Consider the following 16,412-nt stretch of genomic DNA (forward strand, 5'->3'; position numbering starts at 1 on the left):
AGCTCCGCTTTCAGTTCATGCCGCCTTTTTGTGATTACAATGCGGCACCCTATCGATGCAGGCCAACTTCTATATGTCCTCAGTGACCCTAAGTTAAGAACTATACAAGGAACATGTCACAAAAAAAAACTATCCAAATCAGCATCTACCTGTGCGCTCCCAAGTATCACTGTAGCCAATAATCGCTGCCTAAAATGAAATCCACTACGCCGAGGGAGGATTCCCCCAAATACTGACGCTGCAAGTGTGTTCCCTTTATACCGAGAAATCCAGCTATATCCATCGGTTCCAGTTATACACCGACGGCTGCGAACACCTGGGTGGCGTCCGCAGCGTTTTCTATCGTGCATTTCATCCATTTTTTTTTTCGCCCCTTAAAAAGCAACCCGCTAAATGGAACTCGGCACATCAGATCCGGAGCTCTGCGGCGCAACACTATCTCCACCGAGCGGCACGGCGGAGCGACGTCGCCGCGAGCAGGCAGCCATCCATGTTCGGTTAAGGAAATAGTTAAGAGTAGGCTTCGTGGGAAACCGAACAGGATTCCGCTACACGTTGAGGATAACGAAGCCGCCGAGCTCGCCTCAGCGGCGGCGCATTGTTTCGACCGCGCCGCCCTCCCGTCAAGACTTCGGTCGACGAAAAGCGAGAAGCGGACAGGCCCGCCGAGGACCTGCCCCGACTGGCAGCAGCCGCGAAGCGGAGAAACCTGTTTCCGACCGGCGCGAGAGACGACGCCTTCGCTTTTGCATTCGCGCTACAACTCCGCCCGGTTACAACCACGCAGCCTCGCTTGATGCTTCGGCTGCAGCGTCAGACACTCGGGGGCCGTGTAATCCCGAGGCTCTTCGTACGCGCAGCAGTGGTTCATGAGTGAGTGACTGGGTGAGCGAAAGTGAGGGAATCGACTTGATTCTGATGTGACTGGAAATGATGGATGTAGTTGAGTACTGTTGTAACACTTGCTACAAGTCAAGCAGACAGGAAAAATAATCTGCCGCGAGAAATCTGCGGGCGCGCGAAAGTCTGTACGCGGACGAGGAAGTGAGAACAGCAGACTGGAAGGGCAACCAAGCGTGCTCACCATACCAGGATACGAGTGAACGATGAAAAAAAAATACACGAAAACACAATACAATACAATGCAAATACCGCACAATGCAATACAATACAATACAATACGAAAATACAGTAGGCACGTATATTCAGAAATTCTGGACAAGCTCATTTTTGCAACGGGAAGTTGTTTACGAACGCATTTTTTTTTCGCGTATCGTAAGATTGCGCCATAAGAATCAATATATCAGCAGATCCCACCTCTGGCTCTTGTGGTTTTGTGATATTTATTACAAAAAATGCACCCTATTGTTTTTCTAGTCAAGTTTCAACTATTCGACGCGCGCGCAGGACAAACTTTGAAATAAAGATTTTCCTACGCATCGGAAGACTACACCATTGATATCAATACGCTCACACGTGTACAGTACCTTACAATACTCCACAGGTGCCTGCTCACAATTAAATTAGATGTCCATGAGAGCTGGACTCGTCGGATCTTGGCGCCGGCCAGTCATGACAGATGCGAAAGCGAAAACCTCGGGCAAGCCTCCCGATACTATATACTGCGAGCGGATGTCTTCGCGAATTCGCTTCCCGACTAATGACAGCTGAACAGCCTCCGCAGCACTGCACAATAATAGTTAGATACTGCACATGTGGGGTCAGAAGGCACACCATGAACAGCTGCGCTGAACGCTCAAGGTAAGGCTCACATTTCTTGATCAGCGCGAAAAAGAAGCAGCTAATTTCGCGCCTTGCAAAAACAGCCAATTGCGCATACCTATCGCCGGATGAGAAAGCTACAGGTGAGTGCACATTCCTTCCCATTTTCTTCATTTACTGTATACTCACGTAAAACCCAGAGCAGTGTCAACAGTCTCCCAAAGGCTGCGATCTTCCATCGGCCCCGCTACGGTCCATCGCTGACTTGTATTTGACTATAGGCGGACCATTCATTCTGGCATTACGTAGTCGCGTCAGAGCCTGTTCGCCAACTCGCACGGCATTCGTTAAAGCCAAGTTTGAAATCCCCTTTGCCCCAGCAATCAAGCGTTTCAGCACACACCCCGCTCGATCCTCTTCAAGACGGAAACGGAGCGAAGAGAACTAGAGTTTTGGTTTGGGCTTGTTGGCCTGTTTGCACAGCGAGACAGGGCAGCTCGAAATGACGAGGACGCTCACGAAAGCCAAAGAGGACTGGCGCTGAAACTGTTTCCAGCGCCAGTCCTGTTTGCCTTCCGCACGCTTCCTCGCCTTATCACCTTGCTATCCAGCGAAGAGAGGCGGCCAAAAAAAAAGCGCGGACCGAGTGGCTGAAGCGCTGCGCGAAGGTACGGATGGTACAAACTGCGATTTTTCGGCGGACACTGCATTAATGGGCATACCCGCACGGTGAACTCCTTATAGCAGTTCTTAACGTGGCGCGCTCGTCTTGTTCCTTTCACTTCTCGTCCAGCGCCTCTGAAATACATTCCTGCCTTAATGTACCGTCGACCAGCTTGAAATTCCACTTTGCTCAGCCATGCGCAATCGAGCGGGCGGGCACCAGCGAGGTGAGTACGCAGAAAGAAACAAAATAAAATAATAGCATGACCTTAACAACAACAACAACAACAACAACAACAACAACAACAACAACAACAACAACAACAACAACAACAATAATAATAAAACGCGAAGCAACGAAACGACGACCAAACTGAGACTGCTTTCAAAGGCGGGATACAAGTACAGGAATGTGCATCAGAAAAAACTCGAGGAACTTTTGAAGACCACAAGAAGCGGCTAAAGAGAAACCAAGCACTGCCGGATTATTTTCGCCTCACAGGGCGTAGCAATATTCGAGTGAAAACGGCTAGTTTCGCATAGATCGGAAGAGCGAGAATGTCTACCGGAGGGGAAAAAAAAAAAAACGTTAAAACATGCGCGGCGTTTGGAAGTGATTGCGGCGAGGACCGAGTTATATGAATTTATGTCAGAGCGCCCATCTACAGATCGCGCTTCATTAAACCTAAAATATTATTGCTGTGAGGGAACGGTGAAAGCGAAATGAAAAAAAAAACACAGAGACATTAGGCATTGAAAAAAAAGCTCAACTAAATTGATTCGCTACAGGACGACATCCTAAAAAAAAAAAAATCCAGCGTAACAGCGCTTTTAGAGAAACGAATAAGCGTTCGAAGAAACATACAGCAAAACGCTTCGGCATGTCATTCATTGCATTCCGTCGGACGTTTTAGACGCTATAAATGCATAGCCCTCTCAGCATCGCCGAGGCCGGAATAGAGCGAACACAATCGATTTCCCCCAATGAGGCAGACTGATAAGCGTACCGCCTTTCGACAGCGCTACTTTGGCGTCCCAATAGCGATGAAAAGGGAAACAGATGAAGCGGCGGCGGAAATTGTCCTCAGCACAAAGGGACTGCAGAAAACCGAGCCGAGCAGCCGCATGGTAGCAACGAGGATGGCTAAAGCAGCGCCTAACTCATTCGCCACATTTCTAGAAATATCAAGAGCGGAGTGTAGATATATACATACACATACATAAAGTTGGCCCGATCCCTAAGGTACCAGGAGCGAGCGGATCGAAATCAGCTCCGAAGGAGGCCGGCGCCAACCTACCCTCCCTTGGTCCCTCCCTTACCAGCGATCTTTGTTCCTCGCTCCCACAGGCGAGTTCTTCTTCGATTGCACACGGCGCGCAATGCTTGCCGCGTGCGCGCCAGAAAACGGCGCATGCGCGAACGCGCGTTTCCCGACCACGTATACGTGCGGCACTGGCGGAGACAAAAGGCGATGGCGCTGTGGCGACGCGCCACGCCAAGACGCTCCCGCTAATCGGCCAAATTAAGCTCCCCCCCCCCCCCCCCCCCCCTCACCTCCGCTAAATGCGGTCGCTTATTAAACTCGCGCCGAGCGTAGCCGCTCGCCGCCGACGGCGCGCGGCGGGGACTCTATGACACATCGTCGCGCACTGATCCCCGACTTTAAAAGAAGAAGAAAAAAAAAGAAATAAATTATCGTCGTCTAGAAAACGCGGCACGCAAGGTTTTTCAGACTAGCGCAGAGAGGGAAGGGGAACAATCCTTGAGGAAGGCTGAGCTCGACTTAGCATGCATGGAGTAAATTATCTCAAAGCAGATAATTAGCGTGGCGAAAAGTCATAAAAAATAAAACGACAACGTGCGAGGGAGAGTGCGATGCGTGTGGTTTCGCACATATACGCGAGTAGCTGCACAGACGTGCACACAGTATTCCCTGAATGCCGACACGCTCACGAGACATTACAGCGCCACAATTCTACTTGCGCAGAGAGAAGCCATGATTGTCTTTGTAACTGCTCAGGTGAAGTTGAAGTGGCGTCAAAGGTGACGTCGGTGTAGCGCGGCATAGGCCCAACGCAACCAATGCCGTGTAACGTGACCAGGGGAGTCGACTAACTTTGTGTAGTCTTTCAGCATGCACATGCCTCGTAGTACAGAACGTCAGGCGTCACCTCTGTAGAGATGGAGCCATCACCGAGTCGAAAACAGCGAAGTCTACAAGTTAGGCACGAGAGTTCGACCAATGTGATACATAAATAGGATGACGATAGCGCGAGACCGACCTACCGCATTCATAATGTGACTTCTGACACAGATGGCCACAGGGAAGCCATGCTTATTTGCGAAGCCCACTTCCACGTATTCCCACCCACTGTAGCAATTGTAGGCATAAGAGGTGGTATTTTCATGTACATTACGAGAATACTTTTGAGTATTTGGTGCGTCAGAATGCGGCAGTGACACGTATATAGCGCCAATGAAAAGCGTTTATGCATAAGTTCATGACGATGCCTCCAACAATATTGATGAAGAGGACGCCTAATCTAACCACCCACTGAATGCGCAAGAAGACCTTAACAGTGGGGCGAGGGGGCGGGGGGCTTATGCGCCGATTGAAAATACTTTTGAAACGAACAACTGCAACTTCGGCCGTTGCGCCAAGCGACCATCGCTTTGTTTATATTACCACTAGACCTACAGCGTCTGCATAACAGCGATTGAGTTAGTGTCGCAAGCGTAAAAAGCAATTGCGCTTACTTTGCTGACTACGTGACCTAACACTCCCTCTTCTTGCGAAGAAACTGACTTTCAGACACTTCAATGAGAAAATGACCTTCAAAGAGACGGAGCTCAGCGAACGCCACTGCGCATTGTTGAGCCCCTAACTGCGAATTAAACTATGAGACCGAGACTTCTGCTTTTTTTTTTTCGTACATCAGCCAACGGTCTAAAAACAACGGTCGTCTAGCTGTGCAGGTACTTTTGCGTGCTCTAGCTCTCTTCTTTGCAATTTTTTGTAACAGTCAAAAAGCAAATAAAGATAACAATAGAAAGAACAAAAGAATGCTCGGCAGTAGGCAGGGTCGCAAGGACGCGGGACTAAATTGCGCCACCGACGATGACCCCGTCTCAAGAGCGCCGCGTGCGACAAAACCCACAAGGGAGCGCTCACGTAAGATGCCACCTCTAATGCACAGCGTCGCGCATGCGCAATAGAACCAAACAAAAAGGAAATAAACAGAAGGAGGAAAGAAAGCACGCACACAGCTAACAGGTTTTTCACGCAATGCCTTACGCACGAAAGTCACGCTCCCCCTTCCGTCCGCTCATTACCCTCCGTTGTCCGCAAAACGTACGCGTACCCGTCATTATAGTGGCGGTGTAATTTGGCCGGGGCTTTCCTTTTTTTCTTCCTTTTTTTTCCCGCCAGAAAGAATAAGACCCCGAAGTGTTCGTCGTGCGCCTTCTTTATCGCTGTCGAGACTGGAGAGGGATCCAGGAGGTGAATGAGAGGAAATAGGGGGAGGAGGGGGCGGCGCAGGAGGAACGCTCTAGAAGAGCGCGGAGACGCAAGATCAGGTCTAACTGTGGCCCACATTGCGCGAACGGCCGACCTGCTCCTCTGTGGTGGATACTAGACTCGTCGCGGGGCACTCTGCACAGCGCAGTCGCTGATACGGAGCCCACATAAGAAAGAATTGAAACAAACGAAAAACAGAGCGCATCTCTCTCTCTCTCTCTCACACACACACACACACACACACACACACACACACACGCACACGCACACACACACACACACACACACACACACACACACACACACACACACACACACACACACAGAGAGAGAGAGAGAGAGAGAGAGAGAGACCGTTAGTCTATACGCATCTGCTATACGACCGCAAAAAAATGCCATGCGCACAGGCATGGCGATCATGTATACAAACCTCTTATATGCTGCTTGTATGCAGTACCTGTACCTGTATATCATTACACATACACTTCCGTGCTTGTACATCACGTATACTCTCTCCCGCATGCGAAGTAGCGACATCGTAAGGCGGATATCGGCTCGATCGAAAAGAGTATGAAGAAGCGGCCACCAATAACGGGCTCCGAACGATGCGATCGAGCTATCGATGAGTATACGAGATGCGCGCTGTATTATAAGCGACGCGCCGGAAATTCCGAAGCGTTGACCGCTTCTTCATCCGCCCGTCAGGCCAACTGTGCGGCTCGCTTGCTCCGACCTGCGCGCAGCGAAGCGAACTGCGATGACAGGGATAACGGTCTCAGGTCTCGCGACGTCGAACCATACGAAGCCGAAGGACCGAAGAGCGCACAATGAAATGGCGGAGAGCTAAACGCTCGGCCGATACTGTAGCGCGGAGAAGCGGTTGTCCAATGCGCTCCGCGAAAGGCCGAGCTTCCAAGGGGAGTCGTCATTCCTTCGTTATATCCACTACTTCGTTATAAACAATTTCATTATAACGAGGTTTAACTGTACGCTGAATTCCGCGAACAGCCTGTCAGGGGATGATAAACAATATGCTGTCTGATGAAAGTGAGAATGGTCTTAACTAGTGCCATTAACGCGATACGTTTCAGACATTTACGATCGGTCGCTAGGAAAAAAAGGGGGGGGGGGGGGGTCGTTCGGCTCGGGATCCACGGAGATTAATGTAATCGTTGCCTGCAATGAACTGCCACAATGGATTATGAAACGTGCAAAGTTAGGAATATAGTATTAAATAATAAAGGAAACGCGAGTGCAGCACGACGGTGCGCGCCTAGGAAAGGATAGCATAGACAAAGTAGTAAAACACGCGATAAAACCTGGAGGCGACAATTGAGTTCAGCCTTTAGGGTATGCACGCGATAGCGGTAATGGGTTAATATCCGTAGGAGGGGCCCGGAGATTACTTCGTTATAGCCCATGTTGGCCGTGCTTCCAAGGGGAATCATGATTCATTCGTTATATACATTATTTCGTTATGAACCGTTTCGTGATAACGAGGTTCGACTGTATGCGGTATTGGTTATTCTATACTTTACATTCATGGATCCCTGGCAGTCCTCAAATCAATCTCTGCGCAATGGTGCAGCGGTTAATAGATGTGAAGTGCCCTGCGATGGCAGGTGCTGCCACCGATGGAATTATGAGACCCGGGTTGGTTTTTCCGAGCAACCTCTCGCGACCAATCATTAATCTGACTGCCACCTGCCACGGTGGGCCGTTTGCTTACACTCCAATGGGCAGGTTGAGTGACGTCACAAGGTCACGTGACCTAGGTGGTCCATCTGCCACCTAGGTTGTTTCTGGGTATATTTTAACGCGGCAGCGTTAAGGAGCCCGTGTCGCAGAAAAGCCGCCGAAAAATCCCCTGAGAAGTAAACAAGGTGACAGGTGGGCTACCCAGGTCACGTGATCTTGTGACGTCATCTCAACCTGCCCATCGGAGTGTAAGCAAACGGCCAACCGTGGCAGCTGGCAGTTAACTTAATGACTGGTCGCGAGGGGATGGTCGGGAGGAGCAACCTGGGCCGCAAAGACCCACCGCTGGCAGCACCTGCCATCGCAGGGCAGTGGCGCATCGCTTAACCGCTGCACCACTGCGCCAGGAGGGGTATGTGGACTCCCAGGGATCTATGGATGCAAAGTTAAGAATTAGCAATTCCACATATATGGGCCTTTACCCATTAACGTTATCGCCCTGACGTTAACATGTCCGGTTAACGTTATTATGTCCTGAACGTTATCATTAACGTTAACGTTATCATGTCCTGAAGGCGGAACCAAAGTGATCCCTCCAACTTTTTCGTGGATGTTCATTCCGCTCACGGCCAACGACGCCGGCTTTTCTGCGACAGAGGACCCTTAATGCTCTCGCGTTAGAAAAAAAAGAATAAAAAAGAAACGCGGAAGAAGAAAGCCGGTTAAGAGGACCTGAGGGGGAGAACTTTTCAGAGTAATTAGCGCCGAGAATAGAGGAAATTAAGGAATCGTGTGCGGTAAAGCAGTCTCGTGCAACACCGTATACGGTGCGACAACAAGCGCGACGATTAGAGGAAAGCCCACCAACCGCACAGACATCTAAAGTAAAAGAAATCCTTGGAGCGAGTAAGCGCACAGAACGCGACATTCCCTCTGTGACGTTACAGCCATGGACTGAAGGGCGGGACCCCACTGACTGTGGTGAGAGTGAAAACACAGGCAATAATATACGGGTAGGACTATTCATGCGGAGAAACAGGGCGCGATAGAAAACATTTAAAATTAACACTACAGTATTGGACCAGACGTTATACACTTGTCCAATGTCGCATGGCGAAGTTCTCCCACGACCCGCTTAACCTTCACTCGCGAAATGCAGCCAAGACCCTAGGACACGTTTCCTCGTGATCACCCGCGCTAGTCAAGTCCGAAGCGCGAGGTACTAAACGCGAACAACGCGGCGCCTACACGCTCCGCTCTTTCAATTTCTTTTCATCGCGATTTTACTTCGGTGATAGCAAGAAGAGCCTAGAATCGTTCATGATACATTCTAGGACGACTCTAACGTCTCTTTCGTACCACCCAGGTAAAAGCGCGATGAAAATAAATTCCAACAGCGGGGCGTGTTGGCGCCGGGTTGTTCGCGTTTCTTTCTGCAATCGAGGTAGCACGCCTGTCGCGTAGTCCGTCCAGCGTGCCCGTGACATCGCGTCGAACACCGGGCTGCCCTTAGTGGTCCGTCGCACCAACAACGCAGTTCCGTCCCCAGGTGTGACCGGCCGTCGCGGGTTAGTACTACATCAGCGCATCGGGTCTCGGCCTCCGCGGTTGCATATGCTGCACGTCTTCTCAGCACGACTGCGCACTTCTTCTTCTTCTTCTTCTTCTTCTTCTTCTTCTTCTTCTTCTTCTTCTTCTTCTTCTTCTTCTCCTTCTTCTTCTTCTTCTTCTTCTTCTTCACCCCAGGTATACGGCACATACCCACGCGGGGGGATTGGCCAAGGTGTAGTTGAATAAACAAAGAAGTTTCCATGGAAGATGACGACAAAATTGTAGCACCAATCGTGAATTTTGAAAAATCAATGAATAAAAAAAAACTGCACACCGCCCTAGAACTTCTTCTCCTTAGTCAGCATGGCACATACCCACGCAGGGGGATTGGCCAAGGTTCAGTACTCCCGTTTCAACCTCTCTCTTTTTTCTGTCTCCACCTTCACGGGCACTGTTTTCTTCAGTGATGATGATGATGATGATGACTATGATGATATCCTCATACAATAGCACATGCCCACACAGGGGGATCGGCCAAGAATTGGAGTGCGCAGAGTTTTTTTCAGATGAATTTTTTTCATGGACGAAAACAAAATGAATGCTGCGGAAGAGAGAAGTAAACAAAAAGAGGGAACACAGAAATAAAACGGGAAATGCATAACGCACGCAGGAGCTGGACACTGTGGGATAAGTAGCCGAGATTATTAAAAAGAAATGTTAGCAAGGCAGCCGATTAGATTGCAGCAAGAAATTTTGAATGGCGGTAAAAACAGACCTGTGCCAAACGATAACCTGATCGGGCTGCTCACACTAAGGCCAAGGTGTTACAATGGCTCCTCTAAAAACCGTCTTCCCATCACGGTGAAGTCACGCCGTAATAAGGAACCACTTTCTTGTCGTTTCCAGGTGCACCGCAGCAATAATAAAAAAAAAGTCTAACTCGCGGATCTTTTGTTCGGAGAGAGCCTGCGACCAGCAGAAAAGATGGCATCAAAATAAAACAGATCTACCGGCCCGTAAAAACGGCCACGAGCCGAGAACAGTACCGCCGAGAAAAGTACCACTCCGCTCATTTCCCGCGCCGCTCAACGACGTCCTTCCGCGTACTATCAGATTTGCCCAAGGGCGGCCGCGGCGAGGCGCGCGCAGCCAATCAAGGCGCGAAGCCGCCGTCTTGAGGAGAGCGGAACACGGACAGAAAGAGAGAAACGGCAGTGGCGCCGCGTTGTGTCTCTCACTCGTGGCGGGTGGTGGCGTCGGTACATGCACGCACGCTCTCACCACACTCGCGAGCTGGAATTTAAATCCGAAACTCTCCAAAAAAGCCGCCCAGACGCGGAGTCAGTCACGCAACGCTGCGTTGGAATTCGCCTTTCATTCCACGCGGATTACACCTCGCACAAAGTGGAGGCCGCCAGAGGAGGTGCTGCGGAGACAGCGGAATGGCTTCCTCTATGAGGTGCGCTTCGAGACATGGTTCTCGCTCAAGTTATGTGAAGTAGAGCCACGCGCGCGTTATCGCAACTACACTACACGGATATTAGCGCTGCGTAGCGCCACAGAGGAGGCCACAGGCTTGAATGGAACGAAGGCTACCCCGGCAAGCAATCAGCACTCGCGGAAACGTGGGCGGTGGTATACTGCGCGCGCTAATTACGTAACGTTCGCGCGTACTCGGCGGCTGGTGCGGGGGACGAGATTAATAACACAAGGCGGGCAGAGAGAACCCAGCTTCCGCGCTTTGGAGACGCAAAAACAAAGCGCGCATTTGGCGGACGCTAAGCCGTCCGGAATTTTAGCCTTCATATGCACGGGCGGCCTCGAAACATTCACGAGAAGCAAGAATGGCCTATTGTGCTTACCTGGATTTCTGACGGAAGCGAAACATGGCAAGGTACTATATTTCCGGTAGGTTTTTCGCTTCCTGTAAATTAACTTTTCTTTTATTACGAAAAAAATACGCACATTAAATGTCTCCTTCATGCGCTGCATGGACACTAGAACCCAAGAACACACGGCTCGACGGCGAACCATGGTCGCAGGAGAGAAGCGAACCAGCGGTAGGTTGCTGGTCGGTAACGAAAGTTGAATGCTGTCGAGCCGACAGGGGATGGAAGTGACAGTACCACGGAAGCGGGAGGCTGGCAACACAGCACGATGCGGACAGACTCGGATGACGAATGCATGCTCGGAGAGCAGGATATGAACCGTTAAGGAGTACCTTAGTCGCTATGAATTGTTCCCATCAATCCCCAACCCCCTCCTCCCTGTAGGAAGTGTGCCAGGTAGTCATCATCGGTAGAAGCTATACAACGGCCGTCACAGCACCGTTCGCTGGTGCGCACAGCCAGTCGCGTCAAAGTTCTGCGCGTTTCCGCAGCTGCCGAAGAGAGCATGATCAACGCGCACAGCGTGTCGCCAGAAGAGGACCAGAGTTCACCAGACCTTACACAGGCGTGTGAAAGAAACACGTTTCCGCAGTGGGAAACGGGGGCATTCATGTGGAAAGAAAGCCACTTACACACTCCGAGATGTTTTCTCGACGGTCACTGTGCTCTTACACTCGCGCTCGCCCGAATAAAGGCACCGATCGTTGCTGCAAGAAGCGCAAAGTCACCACCCTTCACCGAAGTCTCAGTTGCGCAAACCATGTTTTCCACTGTCCCCCTTTTCTTATTTCTTCTGTCATGGCACTCGCCTCGTGCTGGATGTGCCTGGTGCAGCAGCACTCGCTATGTGAACAAGCGCAACAGGGAGTCTATTGACTGACAGAGAGATTTACTGCCAAATGCATATATACTGGGGAGAACTACGTAAGCTCTAGCGGAGGGCCCAGGATCGATTTCGACGACCTGGGTATATACAGCGGACGCCACAGAATATCACTAAACGGGGACTCTTTTTTTTTTCGCTTCAATCGATATTCGGCCGCCGCTACCGGAATCGAACCAGCGACCTTTTGGCTCGCTAGCCGAGTTCCACAGGCGTAGCGGGGGCACAGCTCGCCCGGCTGAAGCCACCGCAGAAATTTCGTCAGCGCTGTACACAAGAGGCGCACAGTTCCGTTCTCATCCCACCACCCTCGGCGAAAGCCAGACACTAATGTCAGGCCTTAATTGCACCCCCTCCCCCTTTCAATGTAAGAGCGTACGCTCTGACGTAAACGCAGAAAGATTTGCGTGCGCGTTGTATCAGTCTCTCTTTTTTTCTTTTTTGCATGTCAACATGCGGTAACAGAAAGTCGAGGCATAAATCTATCTCCTGCCCTGAAACCCAATGCTTAACCTCGTAACTGAATTTAGAAAAGCGCGATCAAATGAGAGCGTCACTTTCTCGCTAATTTTGCTGCACACCCAGAATACTTCCTGAAGCGCTTTTCCTGCGATCGCACGGAGCTAGCAAGCACCGGAAAATCGAAGAAAGCGAAAATAGCGGGCAGGGTTCATTAACCCGCGAGCTGTGCTATCGAAAGCTTATTTGTCACGCTTTTTCAGTTTTTTTCTCAACGCACACGCGCAGAGCAATTAAGTTCAGCCCGTTCTCCCAACTCCCGCTCGAGTGCCGGCTTAGCGTACACACAAACGCTTACAGCTTATGCGTACTATACACTCCAAGGAATATTCATACGCAACCGTCGCTGTCGCCGATCATTTCTTTCCTCTCAGGAAACAAATTACCTGGCTTACGCACGCCGAAGGCGTTTCGAGCTCATTACTGAATGGGAACGCCTCGGCAGCCGATGCCGCGCCCGAAATGGAGAGAGATGAAAAAAAGAGTACGAAATGAGGCGGTGCACCCTTTCGGTTAAGAAAATAATACGTTCGCGGGACGCCGGTACACCGCAGTCTCCCCGGTACGACACCCGTTTGCCAAAGCATATGGCGGCACGCTCTCGTACGCGGACTATTCTATAGCCGACGCTGCGAAATGCGAAGAAAAAGCTACAGTAAAGCAATCGGCGTTGGTGATGCTCACGAAACTGTCTCGGAGTGCAGACAGAGGCGATTTTGAGCGAAGGCAGCGAAGAGGGTAACGGTAATGAAAGCGAAACATAACACGCAGGGATGTGGGGAGAAGGAGGGGATGGACATTTATAGCGAATAGCACAATTCCGCGCAGACCGAAAAAAAAACTACAAACCGTTAGAGCTTACACGGGGGTAGGCACCATGGAATGGGCTCGTCGCGACAACCGTCCAGCACTTTCCAAGGTTCACGGCTTTGGGGGAAAAAAAAAATAACCTGCGGTTCAACTACTGCTGAACCTGGTTAGAGAGCGAAAGCTGTGGTGTATCGGGCAAGTAGACGCGGCTTGGCATCTGTAACGTTGAGTGCGTTCCGCACACTGGATAGGCAGCGCGCCCACCCTGCCACCCTGGCAGGTGGCAGTTTAATTAATGGTTGATAGCGAGAGGCTCGTCACCCAATGAACGCATGGATGGATGTATGAATGGATGGATACGGCTGAACCCTTTAAATCGGGCGGTGGTTCAAACCACTTAGCCATGACTTGTGAAATTTTACTCTTGTCGTGATTTTAGCCACCAATCAGATAACCTTCGCTTGGTTATTACTTCTACCCGCTTAAAATCTACTTTTCCTTCACTGCCCTTAAACTCCAATGCTTTGAATAAATCAGCCCCGCTGCTTTCCACTGTAGGGTGAAGCCCTTTACAGAAAAGTATCAAGTGTTCAGCCGTTTCCTCCTCCTCTCCGCACGCAACGCACAACGTGTCTATCTCCTGGTACCTGACTCTATACGTCTTAGTCCGCAAAACTCCAGTCCTGGCCTCAAACAACAAAGAACTTCCCCTACAATTATCATAGATATTCTACCGCCCTCTGCCGGAGAATCGAAAGGTCAAAGGTCAAGTGGTGCGACACCATGGTGGACCACATATGGTAAGGCCTATAGCCACACTTTACCTCTGGCTCACTTGAAGGTCACCCGGCAAAATCGGCTTTACCTAGCGTAGCGAAAGCTTCAAAAAACATCAGCCGAAGCGGTGTGCTTAAAACGATGAAGCACTCTGGTCACGACGATATCTTTGTGTACTAAAAAAACAACACTATAATTAATGCACGGTGCAAGGCGAAACCAGCCTACTGCATGCGGGCTAACGTATGTGTGCACGCACACTGCAGATGGGTCGCTTTGCAAACCGAGCGAACACACAGGCGCAGTGCTTCCCCCAGCACTCGTTACAGCTGAGTCGAACTCATGAGCGACGCGAGAACATCTCTCAAAAGCTGTATCGCGACCACATCGTTAACGCTGCAAAGCTATCAGTTGAAGCCACAAACCGAACTCTCTCACATGGTTCGAGAAGAAAGTCTCACCGAAGGCCAGCGCGAATAATGCAAGCACGCTCTGTGTTGGCGCCGGCAACGTTATACGCAATGGATAACGCATCGACTGCACATAACATGCGTGGAAAACAACAGCGAAATACACGCGAGAAAGAAGAGCCGCACCAAGGTTATACGGAACACTACCGATCCGTACGAAGTCTGTGAAGCAGGGCTATCAATCCCGGGACAAACACAGCGGAATCACAGTAGCGATCTTCATTCATTTCCGATGCTGTATGCGAGCTCGTATGACGTGGAAGCTAAAAACATCGAAATGAAAACAAGCTCATTATGCACTGCTCTTTCTAGTAGGCTGGAACAAGAGTCATTGTGCACAATGTGCGCGTTCTAGGACGCTACGTGATGCAGGCTATAAATTTTATTTACGACATCTTGTTTTCGAAGGGCTACCACCTCACAAACATTTGCACACCAAACAATAATGCGCGTCGTCTCGGGACCGCAACGTTGCCTCAAGGACATTATTTGTTTTCAAATAACGAGTAACAGTAACTTATCCTCCCGACAGACAGGGGCACATCGGTTCAGATGCATTCAAAATATTTGTCACATAACATAAACCAGAGATAGCCGCCGCGGTGGCTCAGTGGTTACGGCGCTCGGCTGCTGACCCGAAAGACGCGGGTTCGATCCCGGCCGCGGCGGTCGAATTTCGATGGAGGCGAAATTCCAGAGGCCCGTGTACTGTGCGATGGCAGTGCAGGCTAAAGAACCCCAGGTGGTCGAAATTTCCGGAGCCCTTCACTACAGTGTCCCTCATAGCCTGCGTCGCTTTGTGACGTTAAACTCCTATAAACTAACAATAAAAAAGCGATATCCCCGGTCTTCGAAAAATGGTTGCCTCACTACATCTGGAGTCTCGAAGGCCATTCGTTCCCAGTCGAAAAAAAAAAGGGCAGAACCTCGTTTCAGATACATGTTTTTTTGTTTTGCCGTAACAACACTTTTGTGTCGTATTCTATTACTATCTTTCAGTGGTACTGCAGTATTGGCTTTTCGTATTCTTCTGTAGTTTCGTCCCTACAGCAAGAGATCACAATAGCGCAATATTACAGAAAACTGTGTCTGTTACTACAATATTTTTTGCTGTTACGACAATTTCATGACCAAAAAATACTACAAAAAATCTGTTGTGACGACAGAAAATTTTCTCGCGTTTTTCACCAGCGTATGCACAAGAAAAAAAAAAACCCGAAAAACAGAAGACAACTTCATGCGATCGGGACACAGACACTAGAGAGGCCATGGGAATCATCGTTCCGTGTTCGCCACAGTTGGTGCAACTTTTGGCGTCGTATTTCGCAAAAAAAACAAAAACAACACGCCAATGTTGGCAACTCGAAAGAAGCAGCACACTTTCCGCGCTTACTTCCTAAAGAAACCTCTCTCCCTCTTTTTTTTTTTTTACGCCACGAAAAGCAATTCGGCCGAGTGTGTCCGCCGAGCCAACGGACCGGTAGTACTAGTTTTGGACTGGTTCTCCCAAGGAGCCCACAAACACCAGAAAATGTTCGACTGCTCCGTTGCGCCCGCTTGTAAACATCGTCGGTTCGAAACGGGGCAGCCACGCGGTGAGCATGCCAGGGTCAGACACACAAGTTGCAAGTTCAATCAAAGGAGTCGCTACTCATTAGCATCCACCCAAGCAAAGCCACGACTGCAAAGGAAAGCTGTAGAGCATTCTCACAAACTTCGCAGCTGAAGTAAAATTCGTTATAGTCCAGTGCCCGAACCCTTTACCCTCACCCTTCCGGGACAGTCGCACCACCAACTATGCTTAAGGGGGCGGCTCGCAGGTGGCACGGCAGTCAGGAGCTACATGCTAATGAGTACCTACTCCCTTGACTGAAGCACACTCCACATTGGGGGACTCCTTGTAAACATA

General features: G+C 50.1%; 1 protein-coding gene across 5 annotated transcripts in view; it reads right to left on the bottom strand.

Annotated features, from left to right (window-relative positions):
• Positions 1–16,412, bottom strand: part of LOC144098769 (uncharacterized) — a 413,922-nt gene that overhangs the window by 160,179 nt on the left and 237,331 nt on the right. The window lies entirely within an intron of this gene.

This window comes from Amblyomma americanum, chromosome 7 (assembly GCF_052857255.1).
Source record: "Amblyomma americanum isolate KBUSLIRL-KWMA chromosome 7, ASM5285725v1, whole genome shotgun sequence".
NCBI lineage: Eukaryota > Metazoa > Arthropoda > Arachnida > Ixodida > Ixodidae > Amblyomma > Amblyomma americanum.